This window comes from Canis lupus, chromosome 16 (genome assembly GCF_003254725.2).
Source record: "Canis lupus dingo isolate Sandy chromosome 16, ASM325472v2, whole genome shotgun sequence".
Lineage (NCBI taxonomy): Eukaryota > Metazoa > Chordata > Mammalia > Carnivora > Canidae > Canis > Canis lupus.
Genome location: NC_064258.1, coordinates 51,798,048 through 51,824,332, shown reverse-complemented (window position 1 = coordinate 51,824,332; position 26,285 = coordinate 51,798,048). Strand labels below are relative to the sequence as shown.

Here is a 26,285-nt window from a genome sequence, read left to right as displayed (position 1 = left end):
CTCAGCAGTTGAGGGCCTGCCTTTGGCTCAGGTCATGATCCCAGGGTCCTGGGATCGAGTCCCACGTCAGACTCCATGCATGGAGCCTGCTTCTCCCTCTGCCTGTGTCTCTGCCTCACTCTCTGTGTTCCTCATGAATAAATAAATAAAACAGAAATATATCAAGTCCCATCTTTATCTGCTTACATTATGGGTACATATTATCAGCATGGCTTACTACTGTTGGTGTTGACCTTGATGGTCTTGCGGAGATAGGATTTATTAGGCTTTTTCATAGTACAGTTCCTCTCTACTCTCCTTCCGTACTATACTCTTTGGAAAGAAGCTACTATGTATATCCCACAGTAAAAGACTGGGAAATTATGCTCCATTGCATTGAAGAATCTATGTAAATTATTTGGGAGAGATTTTTTGCATGGGAGATATCTCTTCTTCCTCGATGAATTAGTTATTCAATTATTTATATATCATTATGGGCTTATGGATCTTATTTTATACTTTGAGTTATAATTGCAAACTGTGTATTTTATTTATTCAAATTGTTTCAGTTTTGACCTTTGGAGGTCTTTCATTTGGCTACTGTGGCCTTTGACATTCCCCATTAATGTGGGGCTTTAGGGTTTTGTTTGTTTTCAGCACTTCCTTACTTTCTGGCACCACAAACACTCCAGGCTTGTTTATGTGTTTTATGCTGAATCCTAGAATCAGTCATTTCTCTAAGGAGCACTGTTTTCTTCTATTGGAGAATTTTTTTTTTTTTTTTTTTTTTTTATTGGTGTTCAATTTACTAACATACAGAATAACCCCCAGTGCCCGTCACCCATTCACTCCCACCCCCCGCCCTCCTCCCCTTCCACCACCCCCAGTTCGTTTCCCAGAGTTAGCAGTCTTTACGTTCTGTCTCCCTTTCTGATATTTCCCACACATTTCTTCCCCCTTCCCTTATATTCCCTTTCACTATTATTTATATTCCCCAAATGAATGAGAACATATAATGTTTGTCCTTCTCCGACTGGCTTACTTCACTCAGCATAATACCCTCCAGTTCCATCCACGTTGAAGCAAATGGTGGGTATTTGTCATTTCTAATAGCTGAGTAATATTCCATTGTATACATAAACCACAGCTTCTTTATCCATTCATCTTTCGTTGGACACCGAGGCTCCTTCCACAGTTTGGCTATCGTGGCCATTGCTGCTATTAACATCGGGGTGCAGGTGTCCCGGCGTTTCATTGCATCTGTATCTTTGGGGTAAATCCCCAACAGTGCAATTGCTGGGTCGTAGGGCAGGTCTATTTTTAACTCTTTGAGGAACCTCCACACAGTTTTCCAGAGTGGCTGCACCAGTTCACATTCCCACCAACAGTGTAAGAGTGTTCCCTTTTCACCGCATCCTCTCCAACATTTGTTGTTTCCTGCCTTGTTAATTTTCCCCATTCTCACTGGCGTGAGGTGGTATCTCATTGTGGTTTTGATTTGTATTTCCCTGATGGCAAGTGATGCAGAGCATTTTCTCATGTGCATGTTGGCCATGTCTATGTCTTCCTCTGTGAGATTTCTGTTCATGTCTTTTGCCCATTTCATGATTGGATTGTTTGTTTCTTTGGTGTTGAGTTTGATAAGTTCTTTATAGATCTTGGAAACTAGCCCTTTATCTGATATGTCATTTGCAAATATCTTCTCCCATTCTGTAGGTTGTCTTTGAGTTTTGTTGACTGTATCCTTTGCTGTGCAAAAGCTTCTTATCTTGATGAAGTCCCAATAGTTCATTTTTGCTTTTGTTTCTTTTGCCTTCGTGGATGTATCTTGCAAGAAGTTACTATGGCCGAGTTCAAAAAGGGTGTTGCCTGTGTTCTCCTCTAGGATTTTGATGGAATCTTGTCTCACATTTAGATCTTTCATCCATTTTGAGTTTATCTTTGTGTATGGTGAAAGAGAGTGGTCTAGTTTCATTCTTCTGCATGTGGATGTCCAATTTTCCCAGCACCATTTATTGAAGAGACTGTCTTTCTTCCAATGGATAGTCTTTCCTCCTTTATCGAATATTAGTTGCCCATAAAGTTCAGGGTCCACTTCTGGATTCTCTATTCTGTTCCACTGATCTATGTGTCTGTTTTTGTGCCAGTACCACACTGTCTTGATGACCACAGCTTTGTAGTACAACCTGAAATCTGGCATTGTGATGCCCCCAGATATGGTTTTCTTTTTTAAAATTCCCCTGGCTATTCGGGGTCTTTTCTGATTCCACACAAATCTTAAAATAATTTGTTCTAACTCTCTGAAGAAAGTCCATGGTATTTTGATAGGGATTGCATTAAACGTGTATATTGCCCTGGGTAACATTGACATTTTCACAATATTAATTCTGCCAGTCCATGAGCATGGAATATTTTTCCATCTCTTTGTGTCTTCCTCAATTTCTTTCAGAAGTGTTCTATAGTTTTGAGGGTATAGATCCTTTACATCTTTGGTTAGGTTTATTCCTAGGTATCTTATGCTTTTGGGTGCAATTGTAAATGGGATTGACTCCTTAATTTCTCTTTCTTCAGTCTCATTGTTAGTGTATAGAAATGCCACTGACTTCTGGGCATTGATTTTGTATCCTGCCACGCTACCGAATTGCTGTATGAGTTCTAGCAATCTTGGGGTGGAGACTTTTGGGTTTTCTATGTAGAGTATCATGTCATCGGCGAAGAGGGAGAGTTTGACTTCTTCTTTGCCAATTTGAATGCCTTTAATGTCTTTTTGTTGTCTGATTGCTGAGGCTAGGACTTCCAGTACTATGTTGAATAGCAGTGGTGAGAGTGGACATCCCTGTCTTGTTCCTGATCTTAGGGGAAAGGCTCCCAGTGCTTCCCCATTGAGAATGATATTTGCTGTGGGCTTTTCATAGATGGCTTTTAAGATGTCGAGGAATGTTCCCTCTATCCCTACACTCTGAAGAGTTTTGATCAGGAATGGATGCTGTATTTTGTCAAATGCTTTCTCTGCATCCAATGAGAGGATCATATGGTTCTTGGTTTTTCTCTTGCTGATATGATGAATCACATTGATTGTTTTACGGGTGTTGAACCAGCCTTGTGTCCCAGGGATAAATCCTACTTGGTCATGGTGAATAATTTTCTTAATGTACTGTTGGATCCTATTGGCCAGTATCTTGTTGAGAATTTTTGCATCCATGTTCATCAGGGATATTGGTCTGTAATTCTCCTTTTTGGTGGGGTTTTTGTCTGGTTTTGGAATTAAAGTGATGCTGGCCTCATAGAACGAATTTGGAAGGACTCCATCTCTTTCTATCTTTCCAAACAGCTTTAGGAGAATAGGTATGGTTTCTTCTTTAAACGTTTGATAAAATTCCCCTGGGAAGCCATCTGGCCCTGGACTCTTGTGTCTTGGGAGGTTTTTGATGACTGCTTCAATTTCCTCCCTGGTTATTGGCCTGTTCAGGTTTTCTATTTCTTCCTGTTCCATTTTTGGTAGTTTGTGGCTTTCCAGGAATGCGTCCATTTCTTCTAGATTGCCTAATTTATTGGCGTATAGCTGTTCATAATATGTTTTTAAAATCGTTTGTATTTCCCTGGTGTTGGTAGTGATCTCTCCTTTCTCATTCATGATTTTATTAATTTGAGTCTTCTCTCTCTTCTTTTTAATAAGGCTGGCTAATGGTTTATCTATCTTGTTAATTCTTTCAAAGAACCAACTCCTGGTTTTGTTGATCTGTTCCACAGTTCTTCTGGTCTCAATTTCATTGAGTTCTGCTCGAATCTTTATTAACTCCCTTCTTCTCTTGGGTGTAGGATCTATTTGCTATTTTTTCTCTAGCTCCTTTATGTGTAAGGTTAGCTTTTGTATTTGAGTTCTTTCCAGTTTTTGAATGGATGCTTGTATTGCGATGTATTTCCCCCTCAGGACTGCTTTTGCAGCATCCCAAAGATTTTGAACGGTTGTATCTTCATTCTCATTAGTTTCCATGAATCTTTTTAATTCTTCCTTAATTTCCTGGTTGACCCTTTTATCTTTTAGCAGGATGGTCCTTAACCTCCACGTGTTTGAGGTCCTTCCAAACTTCTTGTTGTGATTTAGTTCTAATTTCAAGGCATTATGGTCTGAGAATATGCAGGGGACAATCCCAATCTTTTGGTATCAGTTCAGACCCGATTTGTGACCCAATATGTGGTCTATTTGGAGAAAGTTCCATGTGCGCTTGAGAAGAATGTGTATTCAGTTGAGTTTGGATGTAAAGTTCTGTAGATATCTGTGAAATCCATCTGGTCCAGTGTATCATTTAAAGCTCTCGTTTCTTTGGAGATGTTGTGCTTAGAAGACCTATCGAGTATAGAAAGAGCTAGATTGAAGTCACCAAGTATAAGTGTATTATTATCTAAGTATTTCTTCACTTTGGTTAATAATTGATTTATATATTTGGCAGCTCCCATATTCGGGGCATATATATTGAGGATTGTTAAGTCCTCTTGTTGAATAGATCCTTTAAGTATGATATAGTGTCCCTCTTCATCTCTCACTACAGTCTTTGGGGTAAATTTTAGTTTATCTGATATAAGGATGGCTACCCCTGCTTTCTTTTGAGGACCATTCGAATGGTAAATGGTTCTCCAACCTTTTATTTTCAGGCTGTAGGTGTCCTTCTGTCTAAAATGAGTCTCTTGTAGACAGCAAATAGATGGGTCCTGCTTTTTTATCCAGTCTGAAACCCTGTGCCTTTTGATGGGGTCATTAAGCCCGTTCACATTCAGAGTTACTATTGAGAGATATGAGTTTAGTGTCATCATGATATCTATTCAGTCCTTGTTTTTGTGGACTGTTCCACTGAACTTCTTCTTAAAGGGGAATTTTAAGAGTCCCCCTTAAAATTTCTTGCAGAGCTGGTTTGGAGGTCACATATTCTTTTAGTTGCTGCCTGTCTTGGAAGTTCTTTATCTCTCCTTCCATTTTGAATGAGAGCCTTGCTGGATAAAGTATTCTTGGTTGCATGTTCTTCTCATTTAGGACCCTGAGTATATCCTGCCAGCCCTTTCTGGCCTGCCGGGTCTCTGTGGAGAGGTCTGCTGTTACCCTAATACTCCTCCCGATAAAAGTCAGGGATTTCTTGTCTCTTGCTGCTTTAAGGATCTTCTCTTTATCTTTGGAATTTGCAAGCTTCACTCTTAAATATCGAGGTGTTGAACGGTTTTTATTGATTTTAGGGGGGGATCTCTCTATTTCCTGGATCTGAATACCTGTTTCCCTTCCCAGATTAGGAAAGTTTTCAGCTAGAATTTGTTCAAATACATGTTCTGGCCCTCTGTCCCTTTCGGCGCCCTCGGGAACCCCAATTAAACGTAGGTTTTTCTTTCTCAGGCTGTCGTTTATTTCCCTTAATCTATCTTCATGGTCTTTTAATTGTTTGTCTCTTTTTTCCTCAGTTTCCCTCTTTGCTATCAACTTGTCTTCTATGTCACTCACTCGTTCTTCCACCTCGTTAACCCTCGTCGTTAGGACTTCTAGTTTGGATTGCATCTCATTCAATTGATTTTTAATTTCTTCCTGATTAGCTCTAAATTCTGCAGTCATGAAGTCTCTTGAGTCCTTTATACTTTTTTCTAGAGCCACCAGTAGCTGTATAATAGTGCTTCTGAATTGGCTTTCTGACATTGAATTGTAATCCAGATTTTGTAACTCTGTGGGAGAGAGGACTGTTTCTGATTCTTTCTTTTGAGGTGAGGGTTTCCTTCTAGTCATTTTGCTCAGTGCAGAGTGGCCAAAAGCAAGTTGTATTGGGAAAAAGAGAAAAAGAGAGGAGAGAAAGAAGGAAAGAAAAGAGAAAGAGAAAAAAAAGGGAAGAAAAAAAACGGAAAAAAAAAGAAGAAAAAGAGAAAGAAAAAGAAAGGAGAAAAAAAAAGGGGGTGGGGGAAGGAAACAAATCAAAAAGCAAAACAAAACAAAACAAAACAAAACAAAAAAAAAGAACCACCGGGGAGTATCTTCTGATTCTGTGTACTTTAAGTCCCTTGGCTTCTCCTGGAAGTTGTCCGTCTAGCTGGTCTTCTGGGGGAGGGGCCTGCTGTGCTGATTTTCAGGTGTTAGCAGTTGGGGGAGCTGCTGTGCCCCTGCCTGGTGCAGGGCTCGGTGGGGGTTGTTTACCCCGTGAGGCCGCAGGAGGAACAGCCCCAGTGGCGGGGCAGCTCTGGAGACCTGGATTCAGCTCCGGCAGGAACTCCGTCTGCAGGGCCTGGAGGCTCCGGGGCGGGGCGCTGATCTCAGCTCGGGGCAGGAGCGTCCTCGCTGTCCTGGGCCCTCCCGGCCTCTGCCTGTCCCGGGGGAGGCCGGATCCTGGGCTGTGTCCGGGCGCCCTGTGCTCCGGAGCCTGCGCTGGTGGATTCGCGCTCCCGGGCCGCGCAGCCCCCTCCGCGGAGCCGCCCCCGAGCCCCTCCGAGCTGCTCCTGGAACCGCGCAGCCCCCTCTGCACGGAGCCTCTTCCTCTGCCCGAGCCCCTCCGAGCTGCTCCTGGGGCCGTGCAGCCCCCTCCGCGGAGCCGCCCCCTCCCCCCCCCTCCGAGCTGCTCCGGGTCCCGCCGCCCGCGCTGCAGCCCTTAGGGAGCTCGGCGCACTCTCCTGGGCGCGCAGTTGCTCTGTTACTGTCTCGGGGAACCCGAGGCCATCCTCGCCCTCCTGGGTCCTGCTCCAACTCCCTGGAGCCCCTTTCCCCCCGGGAAGGTTGGTGCAGCTCCTGCGTCTCCGGGACGGGGCTCTCCTGTCCTGGGGACACTCGCCCCGGCCTCAGCCCGGCTCCTCGCGGGGCCCCTCCCCCTTGGAGGCCTTTGTTTCTTTACTTCTTTTTCCCCGTCTTCCTACCTTGATAGAAGCGCGAACTCTTCTCACTGTTGCATTCCAGCTGGTCTCTCTTTAATTCTCAGGCCGAATTCATAGATTTTCAGGATGATTGGAAGGTTATCTAGGTAATTTGGTGGAGACAGGTGATTTGGGGACCCTACTCTTCCGACATCTTGCTCCTCCCTCTTTGAAACCAATATTTGATTACTAGATGTGCTCCTTGCTGCTGCAATCGGTCTTGGTGTTTCTCAGTCTCAGCTGAGAGATAAAAGAAAATAATTGTGTCTACTAACTTTAGCATATCTATGAATATTTCTATATGTGACCATTTTAATCTGTACTAAGCTAAACACTTGTTAATACTGATACCCCTAATTCTAATACTTTGACACCTGGGTCTAATTCTAGCCTCTTCCACTTGCTTATCAGTGAGCTCTTACTCTTCCAACAGTGAAAGAATGCATTTCTGTTATACACCATCCCTTTAGTTATTCAGTTCCATTATACTTGTATAGAACTATCAGAAATGTTAGCCTTGAAATTATTAGCATGAAAATTATCTGAAATTAATATAGCTATAGCAGTTTTATTGATATTGACATAATATACATTCTTCATCCCTTTAGTGTTTTCCAGTAGTGAATATTTAAAGTTGGTTCATTGTAGACAACATCTATTCAGGCCTTGTGATTTTTATTCACACTGGTGATCTCAGTATTTTACTTGGTATAGTGAGGCCACTGACATTTAGAAAGATTATTTATAATGTGGGATGAACATATACAACATTTTTTTAAAAATTTGTTTATTTATTCATGAGACAGAGAGAGAGAGGCAGAAACACAGGCAGAGGGAGAAGCAGGCTCCAGGTGGGGAGCCCGACATGGGACTCGATCCCTGGTCTCCAGGATCACACCCCGGGCCAAAGGTAGCGCTAAATCGCTGAGCCACCGGGGCTGCCCCATATACAACATTTTTAATGGTTTCCTATTTATTGAATTTCTTTGTTGGCTTTGTTCCCATTTTGCTGACTTCATTTAATTGAACATTTTATATGATTCCATTTTACTCATCTCAACACATTAAGTATAATAATTCAAAAATTTTAAATAGTTACCTTATAAATTGCAATCACTTTTGTGATTTTAATACAACGTGAAATCCAAGTGCCTTATAACAGAGTAACCCCAATTTCTACTCTACTCCCTTTTGACATAATTGTCATTCATTTCATTTATTCATACACCATGAATATCAAACACCATTATGTTAATACAATTATGTTAAAAAACATCTTTTAGATGTTTTAGAAAAATGAAGAAGAGATATATGCAATTTTATTTATATTTATTTTCTTTATTTTTCACTTATTCATATGCTATAAACATCAAATATCATGTTAATATCATTATGTTAAAAACATCTTATAGAAAAATGAAGATAAATATATGAAATTTTATTTATATCTATTTTATATTATGTATACAATAATTTTACATTGATTTTTATTTATGTGAAATCTCAAAGTGGTAACAATCAAATGTTGGTTCTTAACTACCTAAGACAATTTGGGCCAGAACTATAACTACTGTGTTTTGATTCAGAGAAGCCTTGGGCAGTGATAGCTTGATGTGTACCCTCAAAGGCCTATTTGTAAGATAGAAATAAGGAAAAAATTTTTAAAAAATTCCAGGTCTGAAAAGAGAAATCTGACTTCAGTCACCATAATGGAGAGATAGAGAGTCACTTCTTTACTGAATTCTCAACTTTGAAAATTTACAGAATCAGGACACTGCAAAAAAGGAAGAGTCTGCAAACAAATGGGATGCTTAGATGCTGCCATAAGCAAAATTACTATGAATTTTCCTCTTGACTTTCAATAAATGGATCTATACCAATATGGCAAGGAAATGATTTTCTGGGGACAAATAAGCAAAGATTTTCAGGGATTACATGACATTGTGTATGGGCTAATATTAACTATGACCCAAAACATGACAGTGGTTCAATGGTGAGAATGTGAAATGATAGGTGATAAATTGTGTTCTCAACTAATTCTGTAAACCAGAGGTTGTAGTAAGAATACACTCTGTGGGAAATTTTCTAATTCTTGAATATATAGCTACCTTAAAACTTCCTGGTAACTGGAAGAATTGCACATTTGCTCTCTGACCTTTGGAATGAGGTATATTATAGTACCATGCATCAAGTGTAAATGTCTGTGAATGAACTTTCACCAAAACAGTAAACCAAAATCAACACTGTATTTCTAAAAGAATTTTAGAAGAAATTCTAAATTAAAAAATGATGCAGGGTGGTCTTTTCTACCTTGCTCTCATTTTCAGACATGATTGGCCTGTGCACAAATAATTCAGGACATAATAGATGATGGTACATCATGACAAACCTGATACTTTAAAATCTGGAACTCTAAATGCAATTGGATTTCCATATGCTGGAGCAAATTAGCATAGATTCTTGCAGTTGATTTATTTTGGAGGAGGAAGAAACTTTTATTTTTGCCTGTATCAGAGAGAGAGAGAGAGAATAATAAAAACAGCCTTTCTTGGCAGAGAGAACAGGGCATGTTCAATGTCTTTTCAGTGTCATATTTTTGGACCATCTCAGCACTCTAGATCTTGAAACAATTTCATCTTCTGAGACCATGACCTCCTATTGGAATACTTCATAGATCTCACCATGCTGATGGATTTTACAACCAGGAGTTAGGTGTTATAGGCAAGAAAACAAAATGGATCTTGGATGTATGTAGGAGATACATCTTATAAAATTACAGGTTTGTATAATATTGGTGACATTTTAGGGAACCAAATGGTTGTATGATTTTGCCACCAAATTGAAAATCAAAATAACATCTTCCACATTCTACCACTAAGAAAGGAGATCCCAACATGCTTCAGTAAGACAATTACAAAGCCTAATTCCAGTAGTGAAAACTCTATTTTAGAGGAAAAAAATATCCTGCATATAGTTCTCTTCAGTCCTATTACCAAGTAAAAAATCTCTTTCCAAAATTTTAGTTAAACTCAAAGCAAGAGAAGTTTCATCAGCATTTTCAGTTTGCACCCATGCTACTTATTTCCTGACAGATACAAGAGCAATAGAATTTTCGCTGCAAAATGTGTTAAGATTTGTAAGCTAATCTGAACATGATCCCCAGTAATTTAGAGCAAAGTCTTGCCATTTTTTGACAAATAACTATTTTCTTTATGAGAAACAGTTGTTTCCTTCCTACCAGACCCTGGAAGAAAATGAATATTAGAAAGTGGGGCAGCAAGTGATTTTGCCCATCATTGACTAGGTGACAGTTGATACATAAAGCCATAAAACTGTAGTGCACTGAAGCGCTGCATATGAAGTCAAAGTGGTGTCAATGAGATTCAGTTTGTGATAACCCTGGAGGAATAACTGAGTTACACAGGTACATGGCTCACACTCCAGTGCACCTGCTCCTGCCACACTTGTTTCTTTAAACCCCTGAAAACCACTCCAGGTAATCTCACAGGGAGTTTTCATGTAAAATACAGTAAAGAAGCTACCATGCAAACCTGATTTACAAGTGGTTGCAGACAATATATAGGTACCACAGGAAATCCAAGGGCTAACATTACAACTCCACATGGGATAGATTCTGTCTTGAAGGCAAATCTTCCCAATGGACAGACTATCCTGCTTCACTTGACCTGAAAACAAGACTCTTTAGACATATGGAGCTACATTGGTTCTTTGATAGTGACCATTTGGTTAACAGTCAGAAATTTGGAAGGATAAGATTTAGAAATATGGTAACAGATGGCATGGGCAAACTATGTGTAAATTGATTTTCCAAATGGACCAGACTCTGAGAATTATTTGTTACATATAAATTCTAATCAAACAGCAATATAAGGAACTCAGTAATCAAGTGGATAAAAAAAAAAGACCCATTTTGTGAGTGCTAGACATTCTCTTCCAGTCACACCAGCACTTGTCAATAGATTCCTGAACTACATGGCTACTGTAACACAGTTGAAGATTAGATATTATGCAAAAAAATGGACTTTCCAATACAAGGTGTATCTAACTCTTTTTTTATAAATTTATTTTTTATTGGTGTTCAATTTGCCAACATATAGAATAACACCCAGTGCTCATCCTGTCAAGTGCCCATCACCCAGTCACCCCCAACCCCCACCCACCTCCCCTTCCACCACCCCTAGTTCGTTTCCCAGAGTTAGGAGTTTTTCATGTTCTGTCTCCCTTTCTGATATTTCCCACTCATTTTTTCTTCTTTCCCCTTTATTCCCTTTCACTATTTTTTATATTCCACAAATGAATGAGACCATATAATGTTTGTCCTTCTCCGATTGACTTACTTCACTCAGCATAATACCCTCCAGTTCCATCCACGTTGAAGCAAATGGTGGGTATTTGTCGTTTCTAATGGCTGAGGAATATTCCATTGTATACATAAAGCACATCTTCTTTATCCATTCATCTTTCGATGGACACCGAGGCTCCTTCCACAGTTTGGCTATTGTGGACGTTGCTGCTATGAACATCTAACTTCTTTTAATGCTATACCCACATTGCCAGCAACAGAGCTGAAGCTGATTGGGCAATACAATACCATTTTTTTAACGGATATTCATCAAAGATCTCATGCCAGTTTAATTACATTAAATCTCTTTAATTATATAGGGGACAGTGATTTGTTCTTACGGAAATAGTCCCTTATTCCGTGTGTACATTTGCCTCTCTTGTCTACGTACTGTGTGTGTGTGTGTGTGTGTGTGTGTGTCTATGTACTTTAGCCAGAAATATAACCTTAGGACTGATAAAATTCCATATGCACTTCTGTAATATCCCACATGATACTACTTATGAGCAAGGGTGTCATGCTATATTAAGTGATTTGTTGCAGTGGCTAACTGCTGTTTCATTGCAACCCATCATCCTGAAATAATTGGTCTTATGGAATAATGGGAAAAAAACTATTGAAGATGCGATTATGGCACCTATTAGATGATATCGCAGTGTTGGGTCCTGTTCCACAGGATGCAGAATATGCTCTGAAGCAATATACATGTCTGTGTCTCCCATGGCTCCATTTTACTGGTAACCAAGGTTGAGATGTGTGAAGAACACATGTCTCTAATATAGCTAATTATACCCATACAAAATTATTGTCTGCCATCCTCTATAAATTTGGATTTCAGTAGTTTGGAGTTCTTAATATCCAATAAATTATTCCATTAGGGGATCTAATAATGTTTCAATTAAACTGGAAGTTTAAAATCCCACTTGGCTATTATTTTACTCCTCATTCCCTGGAAATAACACTCAAAACTTTAGCTACTTAGTAGTCACTGACCTTTATTAACAAAAGAAAGAGAGTTACTTCTATGAAATGGATACAGAGGAAGATGAAATAAATAGACCAACATGAAATCCTGTGTAGGAAAATTTAACAATGGTTTGTGGAGTCCCTAGGAATGAAGGTTTGGATCACCCCATTGGTTTTAGATTACCAATCAATTCAAGTATTGACCAAGAGCAAAGGGAAACATAAAATAGGTAGTGGAGAAAAATCTGCATTAACCATGATGCAATGCCTTGTTAAGAGAGGTAGCTACCCCTATTTTCGTTCTAGCTCTGTTATGTGTATTTATTTTTCTTACCTTTCATCTTTATAGGAGGTAAACTGGTGATGATTGTCTTTATAATTTATTCTTTGGATTACAGAAAAATTGACCTGCGATTGGGACTGGAAGAGAAGAAATGCTACCCAAAGGTTGTTATGATGACAGAGGTATTAGAGGCTCATCATGCTGGCACTAAGTTGTGTAAGGTAGGAGCATATTCTGTTGTTCTTATTTTATTTTGTTATTTGAAAGTGTAGATGAATTATGTGTGTGTAGAGGTTGAATTGCCAAAAGGAGAGTTCCCAAAGAATATGATAGATAAGTTTGATGGGAAGGTCATATTAATTTCATATTCTTGTTGAACTTTTGTGTGCAGAAGTGACAGGAGAGCTGAAAGACTGTGTCACTAGACACCCGTATAGCTAGATTTTTGAAATGCAAATAAAAGTCTCCCATTGTATGTACTAGAATGAGATTTGTAGGATGAACGTGAGGTGGAAGGCATTGTTCTTCTCTGTTTTTTGGTTTGGCTTGTTGTTGTTGTATTGTTTGGTTTTCTGAAAGAAAAGAGAAAGAAGTCCTGAACCTCAAAGGACAACAAAGCAACTGTGATGGTTTTATTGGGCACTCATTGTTGAGTTGCCAGCTTTGTTTGACAGGTATTGTGGTTGATGCGACATTCTGATCCCTGGATCACAACTATGGTGTCTATGTTTGGACTCATTTGTATTAGCAGAGTCCTGCTGACTCCAGATCCTCTCACCCTTCCAGTGATTTTACAAGCACTTGTTTTCCTTTATAAAATTCATTTCTGATTATATATCTCTAGTGGTTTCATTTTCCTGCATAGAACCCTAAATGAAAAACAAATGTTTTTCTTCATAGGAAAGTTGGGCTTTTTTAACCAGAAAAAAAAGAAAAAAAAAAAAAAAAGAGGAATGGATATGGGGCAAGAAAGACAGTTCAAGTCACGAATAAAATATTTCTATTATTGTAGTGCCTACATGCATTATATTGTTTATTTATGAGAAATACTATTATTTAAATTTGTCAGCAGCTTCTCTGAGTAGGCAAAACAGAAAGTTACTTCAGAATCTCCTTCTGTATATTCTAGTTAATTAATAACTAGCTACCTTGAGTAATTAGTAGGGAGTTATTGACTTAGGTAAATGTGAATGTGGTTCTTTACATTGCTTAGAATGCTAGTCTTTTCCTGGGGAATGGGTGGATAAACCCACATACAAAACAAAGAATCCTTTGGGTAGAAAATATGTTCTATTCTGACCCTTCCAGTTGAAACTTTAACTGCATTTGAGTTTCTAGATGGATTAAAATAGTGCAGCTTAAAAGGAGGAATGCCAATTTGCCTCAAAGTAAGGATGGAGGAAGGTAGGACTGGTGATGCATGCTTGAAACCTGCACCTCAGTGGCAATTATAGAGACAGGCCACTGGCTGGCAAGGAATGCCAGGTAGACTGCACATCTGGCAAATTGACTTTTGACCATTTTAAATTTAAATACTAGAATAGATCTGCGTTTACTTGTTCTTCCATTGGAATTAAGTAGGTCTTCAGGAGTCAGGATGCCCTCAAGGTACTGAAGATCCCAGTTATCTATATTTGGAGAATGATTTCACCACTGAGACTAACAGTAATAACAGTGATATCAACATGTGTAATACAGTCCTTCTAACTTTTTTGTGACTCCTGGGTTTCATTCAATCCTAGGAAGGATGTAGGATAGTCCTCTTTTAACTCCATGTGAGAGATGAAGAAATGGAGGCAAGAGGTAATGACTCACTTGCCCGGGGCCATAGATAATTAGTGACAGAATTAGGCAGAGCCACCAGATTTCCTGATTAGCATCTCCGTGATCTCTCTACTGGCCCATTTAGTTAAGAACTCAGAATATTTCGTCTGACAGCTCTGACAATCCTTATTTTGCCACTTAGTCATTGCTTGACCTTGGGCAAAATGTTTAATTTCTCTGAACCTCAAAGTCTTCCAAGGCTGTATGAATGAATGAAGTTAATTGTCCATTTTTCCTTTAATAGAATCCATTAGCTTCTTGTCAAGACAGTCTCTTCATCATCTCAATACACATTCCAAGCATCCTACTTCTAAGCAAACCTTCCTGCTGCAAGTCTTGCTTCGAATATGCTCTCTTTTTATTACTTCCAGTAGTGCAACCTCTGTCCATTTGTCATCTCATTCAAAAAGTATTTATTAGGCACCAACTGTATGTCATATGTATTACTAGAGACATTTGAGGCATTAGGAGGCATAACCAGGTACCCATCCTGCTTTCACAGAATTGATAATCCAGTCAGGGAAAAAGAGTTAGAGTATATGCTTGTATTATCCAAAGCACCGGTGGTAGCTGTTGGGAGACTACTTCAGAACACCAGTCTTTTTTCCCTTATTCAACAGTGTAATTGATATAAAGTAAAGCTATTTTTTTCTGTATAGAATTATTATACTATTCACATGTCCAGAATAAACAACTGGCACTAAAGGGGTAATTTTCAACCAGGTAATGATTACTTTGCAGAATAAGGGATTTGTATTATATCATTTTTAGTTGATGATCAGAGTATTCCTTTTTATTAGAGGCAATGGAACTATAAGTAACAAGGCTGTTTTTTTTTTAATGGTAAAAAAGAAAGTTAAAAGCAAGCAAGCAAAATATAATGTAATTCAAAACTTAAAAATGAACAAATTGGGTCTACATTTTCATGAGTATTTAAAATATTCATAATAATTCATCTCTTCCAATAATTATATGATTCCTAATGGTTTTTTGCAAATCATTGCTAAGCACATCACCAACAGATTTATATCTCGTGCCTTGCTGTCATTTCAAATTTAATTTTTATTGCACAGGATTGTTTGAAATTAATAAAAATAATTGCAACAGTGTTTTCATTTTAATTTCAGTTATATACTCAAAGGGCATATAAGTCTCAAACTTATGTCTAGTGATTGAAATTTATAAATGAATAAAATAGTCACCAGAGTTGTCTGTATTTAGTGATGTCAGCTACTTACTCTATTGACTTCTTAAACATAAATTTGATTTCATCTTCACTTAAGCACAATTCTATCCTAAAATGTTAAGTATATTTTGAAAAGGCAAATTTTTCAGGTTCTAAGAACTAATTAAGAAGTGTTTGAATTGACTGTTTCATCTCTCTCAGTAAATCTGAAAGTAGCCAAAAAGAAAAATAAAAAGTCATCCACTGATTTAATTCTGTACCTACTGCAATGTGGAGTGAGCCAGATAGCTTTTGTTCATTCTATATCCTATAATCAGCAGACTATAGAGTTTCCTCATAAGAGATGAACAGAAAAGTTTGACTTTGCCCAATATATGAGATAAATTAAAAGTAATCTATAATGCCACATATTGGATACACTCAGTAAGTGTCCATTGATTTTCCTTCGATATTTATATTGCTGCATTCAGGGACAAACCGTGATCAAGTTGTCAGCAGTACATGTGAATAAAGACAGGACACCTGCCTCCCTTCAGTACTAACTCTATGCCTATTTTACCTCGAGTTTGGATAAACCAAAGTTAGTTCTAGAATAATGAAGATTTTCATACCTTAGATGATCTGAGACTTTTCTTAAAAATCTATAAAGCAAATCTAACCATTTCAAATTTAAATAATTATTACAAATACTTACCATTAAGTAAATTAATTACTCTCTTGGTAGGGTCCTCAGTTCCCCCATTTCAGTGGACTCTCATCCTCAGCAGAATTCTCAAACCTTACCCCCAGATGTGAGCACTGTTGGAAATCATTACACAGCTCAGAAATTGGTGCCACTGTGAATTTATGTTTGCCAGCTTCAACTGAGCCCTTGATGTGGTTTCTGTTACTTTTATTTCCCTAGCCTCCACAGCGTCTGTTCCAAAATATTCTACCCTTTACCCTGGATTTGCCCTCTTTGATGACAATCCTGCCACCTCTTCTTGGAGGAAATTAATCATCATTTGGGAGTTCCCTGGATTTACAAAAGTATGATTGCTGTACACGTGGATCTCCTGTTACAAAGGACACACTGCCTTTAAACCATTTTTTTTTTCCATTCTAAATATTCTTTTATTTCCCTTCAAGGATCTCTTCCTGAACTGTCTCTTCTGTTTCTCTGATTCCTCCCTCTACCATCTCTCTGGTCCTTAGATGTATAATTGGAATAGATATATTTGGTAGTTGGTGCAAACTCTGAAGGGGGGATTCTTGGCCTTCAGGGTAAGGTATATCATAGTGAGGATGGCCAAGTGGAAGCCTCTGAATCTATACTCCTCCACCAGACAAGGTATTAAGTCAAGAAAAATATGCCATTCTGGGAAGAGGAACAGACTAATATTGTAATTGATGTTCCTAAAGGTTGTAAGGATGATGGTTCCCATCATATCTGTATTTAATTCACTGCATGGCACCTGGAGGAACTACATAGATCTTCGAAGATGATAGTAGACCACTGCAGCTGCTGCGTCAGATGTGGCATCTCTGCTCGAGCTGATTACCTCAAACTCAGGTACCTGGTGAATGATGATAGCTTTGGTGAATGTGTTCTTTTATATTCTGACCAGGAAGGAAAATCTGAAACAGTTCACATTCACCAAGCATGAATAAATGTGCACATTTATAGTTCTTGGCTGGGGCTATATGAATTCTCCCATTCTCTGTCATAATATAGTCCAAAGAGATATGGACCATCTGGACATCCTATTAATGCACCATAGCAAAGACATCATGCAAATTGGACCAGATGATCAAGAAGAATCTATCACATTAGATGCATTGCTAAGAACACGCACTCCAGAGGGTGAAAGAGAGATCTTAGGACATTTCAGAAGTGCAGTGGTTAGGAGAGTGAACATGCCATCTAGAGCAAAGGAAAAAGAATCTTACTACATCTTGCATTTCTGAACGTGAAGAAGGAAGTATAATGCCTCGTACGCTTCAGCAGATGCTGGAAGCTGTATATCCCATGCCTAGAAATACTCTTCTGACCCAAGTACCAGAAACAAAAGCCTACTGACTTTTGCTGTGGAGCATAAGATCCTGCAGATCTAGGCTGATGTGCAAACACAATATGTGCACAGCCTGCACATATTGCTGATGTGCAATAGCACTTGCACCATTTTACTCAGAAAACACTTTGGGCTTAGAGGAATCAGTGGTGGGGCAAGGAGTAGTATGGAATGTAAAACAAGCCTCAAGAGAGAACACAGGTTCCTAGTGGTCTGGAGCAAGATGATGACCTCTGCAAGGGCAGGTCACATAGCTTTTGCAAATAGCACCTGGTACTGTGCCAGGCCACTGTAGAGGCAGTGTCTGACCACAGGGCACCAGTTCATCGGGTCCCCAGAAGTACTTGTCACGAGTGAGAACTGCAAACTATCTTCGTACAGACATTCCATTCAAACCTATGTGCTGAGAGACCGACCAAACCATAGCAAGACTCTTTGCCCCCTGAGGATGCGTCTCTGGGAAAACTCTGCTCCCTTCTGAATTCCTGTCTGGATAAGAAATTAAGGATGTCAAAAGAATTTAGTGTTTGTTCTAGCCAACACCTGACAACAGACCCCTGACCTTATTTTCTTAGAGCTTTAACTAAAAAGGGCTTACAATTGTGAACTCCTTCTCTGCTCGCTGAGATGTATATGTATGTCTTACGATGCAGCAGTATCTTTCTCTAGGACCTAAAATGTAATCAGGGAGGAGAGGGCCTCTGTATGCCAGTCTCTGTGGGAAGATAGAATCCTAACTTCCAGAGTGGCCATGAAATAGACACACCACTGGCCTAATCCCATGTATACTGACCAACCCTTTGAAAGTTTTCCTTTGAATCTCTTGTTCCCCTCTTTATCCTTCATCCTCTCTTTATCCTGCCTGGTAATCTTAGCACAAATCAGAATGGAGCTCAGAGTTTTTTCTCTTACTGTCAGTAGTTACAGAATCAAATGTTTTCACCACTTAAGTTCTGACATATCTTTGACATGAATCTGTCAAACCTACCATTCTATGAAGTAAGGTAGACTGGGCCAGTAGGGGCACCTGGGTGGCTCAGCGGTTGAGCCTCTGCCTTTGGGTCAGGTCACGATCCTGGGGTCCTGGGATCGAGTCCCACATCGGGTTCCCTGCATGGAGCCTGCTTCTCCCTCTACCTGTGTCTCTGCCTCTCTCTGCATCTCTCATGAATAAATGGATAAAATCTAAAAAAAAAAAAAAAAGAACTGGGCCAATATCACATAAAAGGAAAGATTTACATTCAGGATCAAGCATAAGCATAATCAGAAGACCCTTGAAAACTGCATGACTGAGTATCTTTTAAACCCTCATGTTAGCCACCAGATTTGGGCCAGTGCCTCTTCCACAGCTTATACCTGAGACCATCAGAGGGAGGGGGGCTCCCATATATCTCTTGTCATCTTAGCGTGTAGCTATAAGTAGAAAATGGATGTGTTTGCACCACAGCCAAGCAAGGATGATGAGGGAAAATCCTCCTATCAGAGCTTCATGCCAGGCACATGGTTATCCAATTTGTATAAATAGAAAAGCCTCATAGGATTAGGATATTCATGGACTCCTGGAGATTTGCAAACAAACAGGCTTTCTGGTCAGAGGTCTTCTAGAAGGAGTAACATTGGACGATCTGGGACAAAGTGATTTGGGTGTAAAGGCAGATTTTAAATGGAAAGGAATGGGCAAGGATGACAATCTTTACATCACATGTTAATGTCCAGGAAAGAGCATCCATCATAGAAGAGGTCCTAAGCAACAATTAGGTAAAATGACTCAGCCCGCTGTCAGTCGGCCTCCATTTCAGCAACCCCAACGCTGTCCAGATGTCATAAGCACACGAATGAAAGGGCCATGGTAGCAAAGATAGAGACTAAGCATGTCTCCTACAGGGTGTGCTTTTCAGACTGGATATAAGGCTGAATGTCCAGCCTACCAGAAACAGAGACCAGGGCTGAGCCCCGAGCCCCATGTTTGGCTGAATCCATCTGTGAGACATTCAATCACACTGTGGGTGGCAAGTTGACTACCTTGATTCCTTCCACCGTAGAAGGGCCAGAAATTCATTTCCATAGGGGTAAATACACACTCTGGGTAGAGGTTTTTGTTTTTCCTGCCATGAGGCTGTAGCCACCACCACTATCTGAAAGTTGACCAAGCGTTTGATATACTCAACAGAGTCTCCATGTAACATTTTATCAGACCTAGAGAAATATCTTAAAACAACAAATGATATGTGGGTATGGGGCCATGGCCCTGAGGTTACAAGCCTAACAGAGTTTTGGAATGCCTGCTAAAAGAACAACTAAAGCATGGCCTTGAAGGAGATACTTTATGAGGTTGCACATCGTACAAAAGATTTGATAGGTACTTGAAATACTAGATTTCGGGTGGTGTTCCGTCCTCCATAGGAAAAATAGGTGGACTTAGGAAGCAAAGGGAAGCCAAGAGCGGCTCTGTTTACCGTCAGTCTCATCACATGCTAGGGGAGTTTATACTTAATCATCTCCACAATCCTGGCCTCTGCATAGTGAGATGAATCAGTTTCAGAAGAGACTCGCTGTCCTCCAGGGAACGTCGCATGAGACCCCATTCAACTGTAAACCATAGCTGCTTCCTGGGTACTGGGTCCAGAACCAGAAGGCAAGACAGTGAGTCACCACCTTTGTAGGCACAGGACTGCTGTCACATAATTATAGCAGGAGAGAATATATGGGAGTCTATGTGAGCAACACTTGGTACTCCTTTATCTATTTTTTTTAATTAGGACATTTTTTTAGAGCAGTTTAAGGTTCGCATCAAAATTGAAGGGATGGTAGAGAGATTTCCCACTTATTCCCTGGCCCCACATAAGCCCAGCTTCTCCCATTATTAACATTTGGGACATTTGTGACAAGTCATGAACCGACATGAATACATCATAATCATCGGAAGTTTATAGTTTATATTACAGTTTGCTGTAAGCATTGGACATTCTGTGGGTTTGGAGAAATATGTAATGAAGTGAATCCATCATAATGGTATCATATAGAATATTTTCATGGCTCTAAAAATCCTTTTTAATCCATTGATATCCACTTAAACATCTCTCCGGGCCCCGCACCTCCTGGCAATACCTGATCTCTTTTTATCCCTCAATAACTTTGCCTTTTCCAGAGTTTCATAGAGGTGGAATCATACAGTATGTAGAGTTTTCATATTGATTTTTTTTCACTTACTGATAGGCATATAAGGTCCTCCATGTCTTCGTATCCCTTAAGCATATTTCTTTTTAGCCTTGAAAAAGTAGTCCATTGTCTGGATATACCACAGTTTATTTATCCACTTACCAATTGAAGGATGTCTTGGTTGCTTCCAAGTTTTGGGAGTTATGAATAAAGCTGCTATAAATATTGTGTGGACAAAAGTTTTCTATTTTGGGGAGTGAAACTACTTTTCACTCCCAAAGAGACTACATCATTCTTCACATCCAGCAGCAATGAGTAAGAGTTGCTGTTGCTTCACATCCTTGTCAGCATTTGGTGGTGAGGTTAGTTTTCCAGGTTTTGGCCATTCTAACGGGTGGATAGTGGTATCTTATTGTTGTTTTACTTTGTGTTTTATAATGACATTTTTCCTGCTTCTGCTCCCTAGGTAGGTGTTATGGTATCTGATTAATTAATTATGGATCTTATTAATATGGGGAAATCCTCAGTCATTATTTCAAACATATGCTCTTCCTTTCTCTCCTCTCCTGATATTCCTATTAAAAGTATGTTATAGGGCAGCCCCTGTGGCACAGCGGTTTAGCGCCGCCTGCAGCCCAGGGCGTGATCCTGGAGACCCTGGATCGAGTCCCACACCAGGCTCTCTGCATGGAGCCTGCTTCTCCCTCTGCCTGTGTCTCTGACTCTCTCTCTGTGTCTCTATGAATAAATAAATAAAATATTTTAAAAAAAATAAAAGTATGTTATATATTTTCTAGTTTCCAGGGTCCTTCAATGCCCTATCCTGCTTTTTCCTCGGTCTTTGGTTACTTTATTTTTGGTTTTCAGGCATTCTAACAATATATCTTCTAGCTCAGAGATCCCATCATCAACCATCTCCAGTCAATTATGAAAAAAAAATTTTTTTACCCTCTCTGTTTTTGTACTTATTCCATACATTTAGTCTCCAGTGCTGTCATTTCTCCCTCTTTAATATTACTTATTGAAAATGAAAAATTCTCTTCTTTCCCATTTCCTATTTCCAATCTAGTTAACAATAGTCTCTAAGCAACTGGTCTCTTCATTAATGAGGATGGACTCCCGCATTACATTATGTAAACTATAACCAGTGTAATTCTTCTAAAACACAAATGAGGAGATGCTACACCATGCTTAAAGCTGGCTAGTGACCTCTTACTATTTTGATGCATAAACATTCCTTGATGTGGTTTATGAGGTCCTTCAAAATTTAGCCCCACCCAGACTTCCAGGTCCAGCTTATTTCCTTACTCTCCACTTAACAGTATCTGCTGTGGCCATGTTGAAAGTCTTGGATTTTGGTTCTTCTAGTACTATGTTTTCTGTCACTACTACTGGATCTTACCAAATGCAGTTTGCTCTTACTGGAAATTTACCTTAATCTGGAAATTCCCTTATCTGGCTCCTATTCATTCAAACGTGTAGTATTACTCTAGTTGTCCCTGCCTCTGAGAAGCCTATCCTTACCAAATGCAGATTTCCTTGACTAGTGCTCCCATGATGATTCATTAACATAACATTCAAACTTTTTTGAGATTTCTTGTTTGTCTTTCTTCTCTGTCAGATGAAGAGGGATGCATCTAACATGGTCTTCTAGCATATTCTGTACCTAACAAACTACATTTGTTGTGTCAATGAATTAATGATGTATGCATTATTCTATTCTCCTTTCTCATTTTGGCATACCCACTTCTCAATTAAATTGCTTCTAACTTCTCTATATTATTTCTTTATCCTTTAATCAGACCTTTAAAGACCATAAGATGTTTAAAATATCAGCTGTTAATACCTGCGGCATTTTCTTTCCAGTAGTATTTAAGATTGTTTAAAATGACAGCCAAAAACAACCAAATACTCTGAGGTTGTGATTTCTTAGGTTAGAACAACAGAAGTAAAAACTAGATATACACTTATTAAAGGTGGACAGCAGAAGCATTTTAGAATCAACATTAATTTCTCCTGCACATATTTTATTTAGTAGATTCAGACTGAATCTACTATTTTGCCAGTCACACATGTATATTGTTGTCAGTTTCTCTAAGCAAATGTAGATGCCCCAAACTTCAGATGTAATCAAAATGTTAGGTGAATTGGGGATTTTTATCCTTAAAAATAAAATGTGGTTATAGTTATCGTGAATTCTCATTTTACCGTTTTGTAAGAAAATTGTACTGTCTCTTCTAGTGCTTTCACAGAGAGCCACAGATGTCAGTGCCTGACAGCAAACCTGGCTCAGTGGTGGCCTAAGTGTCTGTAAGTTACCCCTCCCAACTGACCTAGTTTATCACACCTTCAGAGAAGACAAGCTATTCTTAGGGCACCCAGGTGCACTGATTGAGCAGGTTTTGCAGAGGCATTTCTGTCACAAGTTAACCTGTGATTAATATGAAATATTGAGTTATTTCATCAAATTTAATTCATGAGATTTAATGGTTTATTAGGAGTTCTTTTTTTATGCACTTGTATCTGGGCCATGTTTCCTTATGAATACAAAAATTTTTAAAGTAAACTTAAGAGTGTTATTTACTGTTATATATTAAGCATTAAGCATTGACATGCTTAGTGTCAAGAAAATATATTATGACTTGACTGGGATAGTTAGAAGTAGGCCGGGACCAGCAACACTCATGATATTAAAATACAGAGAATTTGATAGCCTCATATTTGACACAGTACAAGAGAGAATCTAGCAAAGCTATTTAGAAGACATGATGTTATGGTGAATTATGAAACCTCCAGTTAACGGGTTGCCCGAGATACTGTGTGTATATATGTATGTGTTTGACTTGCATTTGACTTTGAATGGGGTACTCTATTATGTGAGACATTATCCCATGGGCAATTGTGTATATGAACAGCCTATAACTCAAATCATTAGAAGACCTGAAACTATCTTTATATAATAATACAGCTTCTCTTTTCTCCCTGTACTTCATAATAGAGAAATTCTAGAAAAAGCCAGAAGGAAAAATTTTTTTTTTCCCCTGGCACATTCCTATCTTCTGATTTGAAGTCCTCAAATAAAACAGCCAATTCTTATTGTCACATTCTAGCCATCTTTCTCTTATGAAATAAATATTTTTAAAGGAATTAAAAGGAGAGTCAAAAATAATGTATAAGAGGATAATTAGAAAGAAAATATTTGGGATACCTGGGTGGCTCAGTGGTTGAGCATCTGCCTTCGGCTCAGGGCGTGATCCCAGGTCCTGAGATCCAGTCCCACGTTGGGCTACCTGCAGGGAGCCAGCTTCTCCCTCTGTCTGTGTCTCTGACTCTGTGTGTGTGTGTCTCTTGTGAATGAATAAATAAAATCTTTAATATTCATTGGCTTTGCCCTGTTTCTCCTTCACAACATCTTCCCTTACTGTTTTTATTTTATTTTTTTTTAAGATTTTATTTATTCATTTGAGAGAGAGAGAAAACAAGACAGAGAGCACCAATGCGGGGGGGGGGGGGGGCTTGTTTGGAAGGGAGGGGCAGAGAGTGAGAAGGAGAAGCAGCTTCCTTGCTGCCAAGCCAAGGACCTCAATCCCAGGACCTCATGATTATGACCTAAAACAAAGGCAGAAGCTTAACCTAATGAGTCACCCAGGCACCCCGCCTTATTGGTTTTAAATTTGAGTTTTGATAAGTCTTTTGATAAGAGTGTTAACACACAGAACATAGCACACATTACTTTAATAAATCAGACAGCGTGAGAGATTGAAAATTGAGATTTATGGGGTGCGGACCCTATATAAGCATTATATTTCCTGACTCATGTAAAAATATTTCATTAACTTCTCAAAAACCTTATAAAGCAGATAGGATCATGCTCACCTTACAAATATTCTAAGAATTTACAAGACTTACTCAAGGTCTCGCATCTTGTAAGTGGTAAATCATAGATTAATGTTAAGACCATCTGCATCGCATTTTCTTTAAGTCATTTGATGTTTCTTTACTTTTCCCTTGAACATACCAGTAAAAGAATAATCAGAAATAATAGGATATCTTGTGTTTGTACAATAACATCTAAAAAAATACTTTCGCAGAAATAATATCAGGTAGTTTTTTGTTTTGTTTTGTTTTGTTTTGTTTCAGGTAGTTTTTTTGTATCAGTTTTTCCTGATAAGGAAATTGAGACCAACAAATGACCTTTCTCTGAGACTCTCAGAAGTTAGACTCAGCTGACAATTGCCTTTCATTTCTTTCCAGTCCTACTTCAGCTGCTTCTTCTGCTCCATGCCACTCAAAGATTATATTTAAATCTGTCTTTTCATTATAAAACATTCAGCCTTTCTTTGGTATCCAATACCATCTTTTATGTGTTAAGCTGTGCCAAAATTGGAACATGAGTTTTAGGTAGGAGAAGATTGCAGTTAGAGGGGATATTTATTTATATATCAACAAATTTTAAAATGTGTAACCTTTTATGGGCACCAAATATTTTAGTTGCATCTGGAATGTAGTTTTGTTTTACACACAAGTTTTTACTTTTTTGAAACATGCTTTGTCCATGTTAGATGTCCGACAATTCAAGTTAGTTAAGATGGCAATGACTTTTGAAAGAAAATTATACTTTAAATCATATACTTCAAAAAAATAGACCTTTTAAAAATCATTAGGTTTTATGGGCTGTTTTAATTATTTTAATCTCGCATTTTAGGATGGAAATCTTCTTCACTGCCAAGTTAAACCTTCAGAAGAAAATGAAATATAATTATCTTTTTATATTATATGAAAATTAATGATATCTTCAACACTTAAGATGTGAGTTCTTTCAAAAGTTTAACCCCTTGTAGTGTCTTATTTTGAAATTAAAAGCTGCTTTAAATATTTGCCTAAGAATGTAGAGTTAGAATTAAAGTGGGGGTTTCCCATATGTTGCATGCTTATATATGGCACTCCCCAAAATAATGTGAATTCATATACATGAGATTCATAAATTAAAAGGCTTTTAATTATATCCCCACCTTAATCCAAGTTACCCATCTCATATAGAATAAATCCAATTTTTTATGTGTGTGACAAGAACTTTTAAGATCTTTTAGCGACTTTTAAATATCCAGTACAGTATTATTAACTATAGTCACCGTGCTATACATTAAATCCTTAGAATTTACTCATCCTACAGATAGAAGTTTATACCCTTTGACCACCCTCACTCATTTCTCCCACTCCCCACCCTACCCTCTATCAACCACTACTCTTTGTTTAGCTTTTTGAGATTCCACATATAAGTGAGATCATAGAGTATTTGTCTTTTGTGTCTAAGTTATTTAACTTAGCATAATACTCTCAGGTCCATCCATGTTACAAATGACAGGATTGCCCTCCCTTATTTCTTATTGATTAAATAACATTCCATTGTGTGTAGGTACATGTACATATGCACCGCATTTGCTGTATCCATTCATCCATTGAAGGACATTTAGGTTGTCTCCCTGTCTTGGCCATTGTGAATAATGCCACAATAAACATAGGAGTGCAGATAATCTCTTCAAGACAACTGTTTCATTTCTTTCAGTGAAATTGATAGACAATATAGTAGCTCTATTTTTTTAA

At 38.7% G+C, this 26,285-nt stretch overlaps 1 long non-coding RNA gene across 1 annotated transcript; it reads right to left on the bottom strand.

The window, feature by feature from the left end:
• Window positions 1-12,263: 12,263 nt before the first annotated feature.
• On the bottom strand, window positions 12,264-24,124 carry LOC125752671 (uncharacterized). Its single transcript, XR_007402747.1, has 3 exons — window positions 23,890-24,124; window positions 16,166-16,269; window positions 12,264-13,033 (listed from the first exon to the last, which is right to left on the bottom strand). It is a non-coding gene; the product is annotated as an uncharacterized LOC125752671 (long non-coding RNA).
• Between the last annotated feature and the right edge of the window lie 2,161 nt (window positions 24,125-26,285).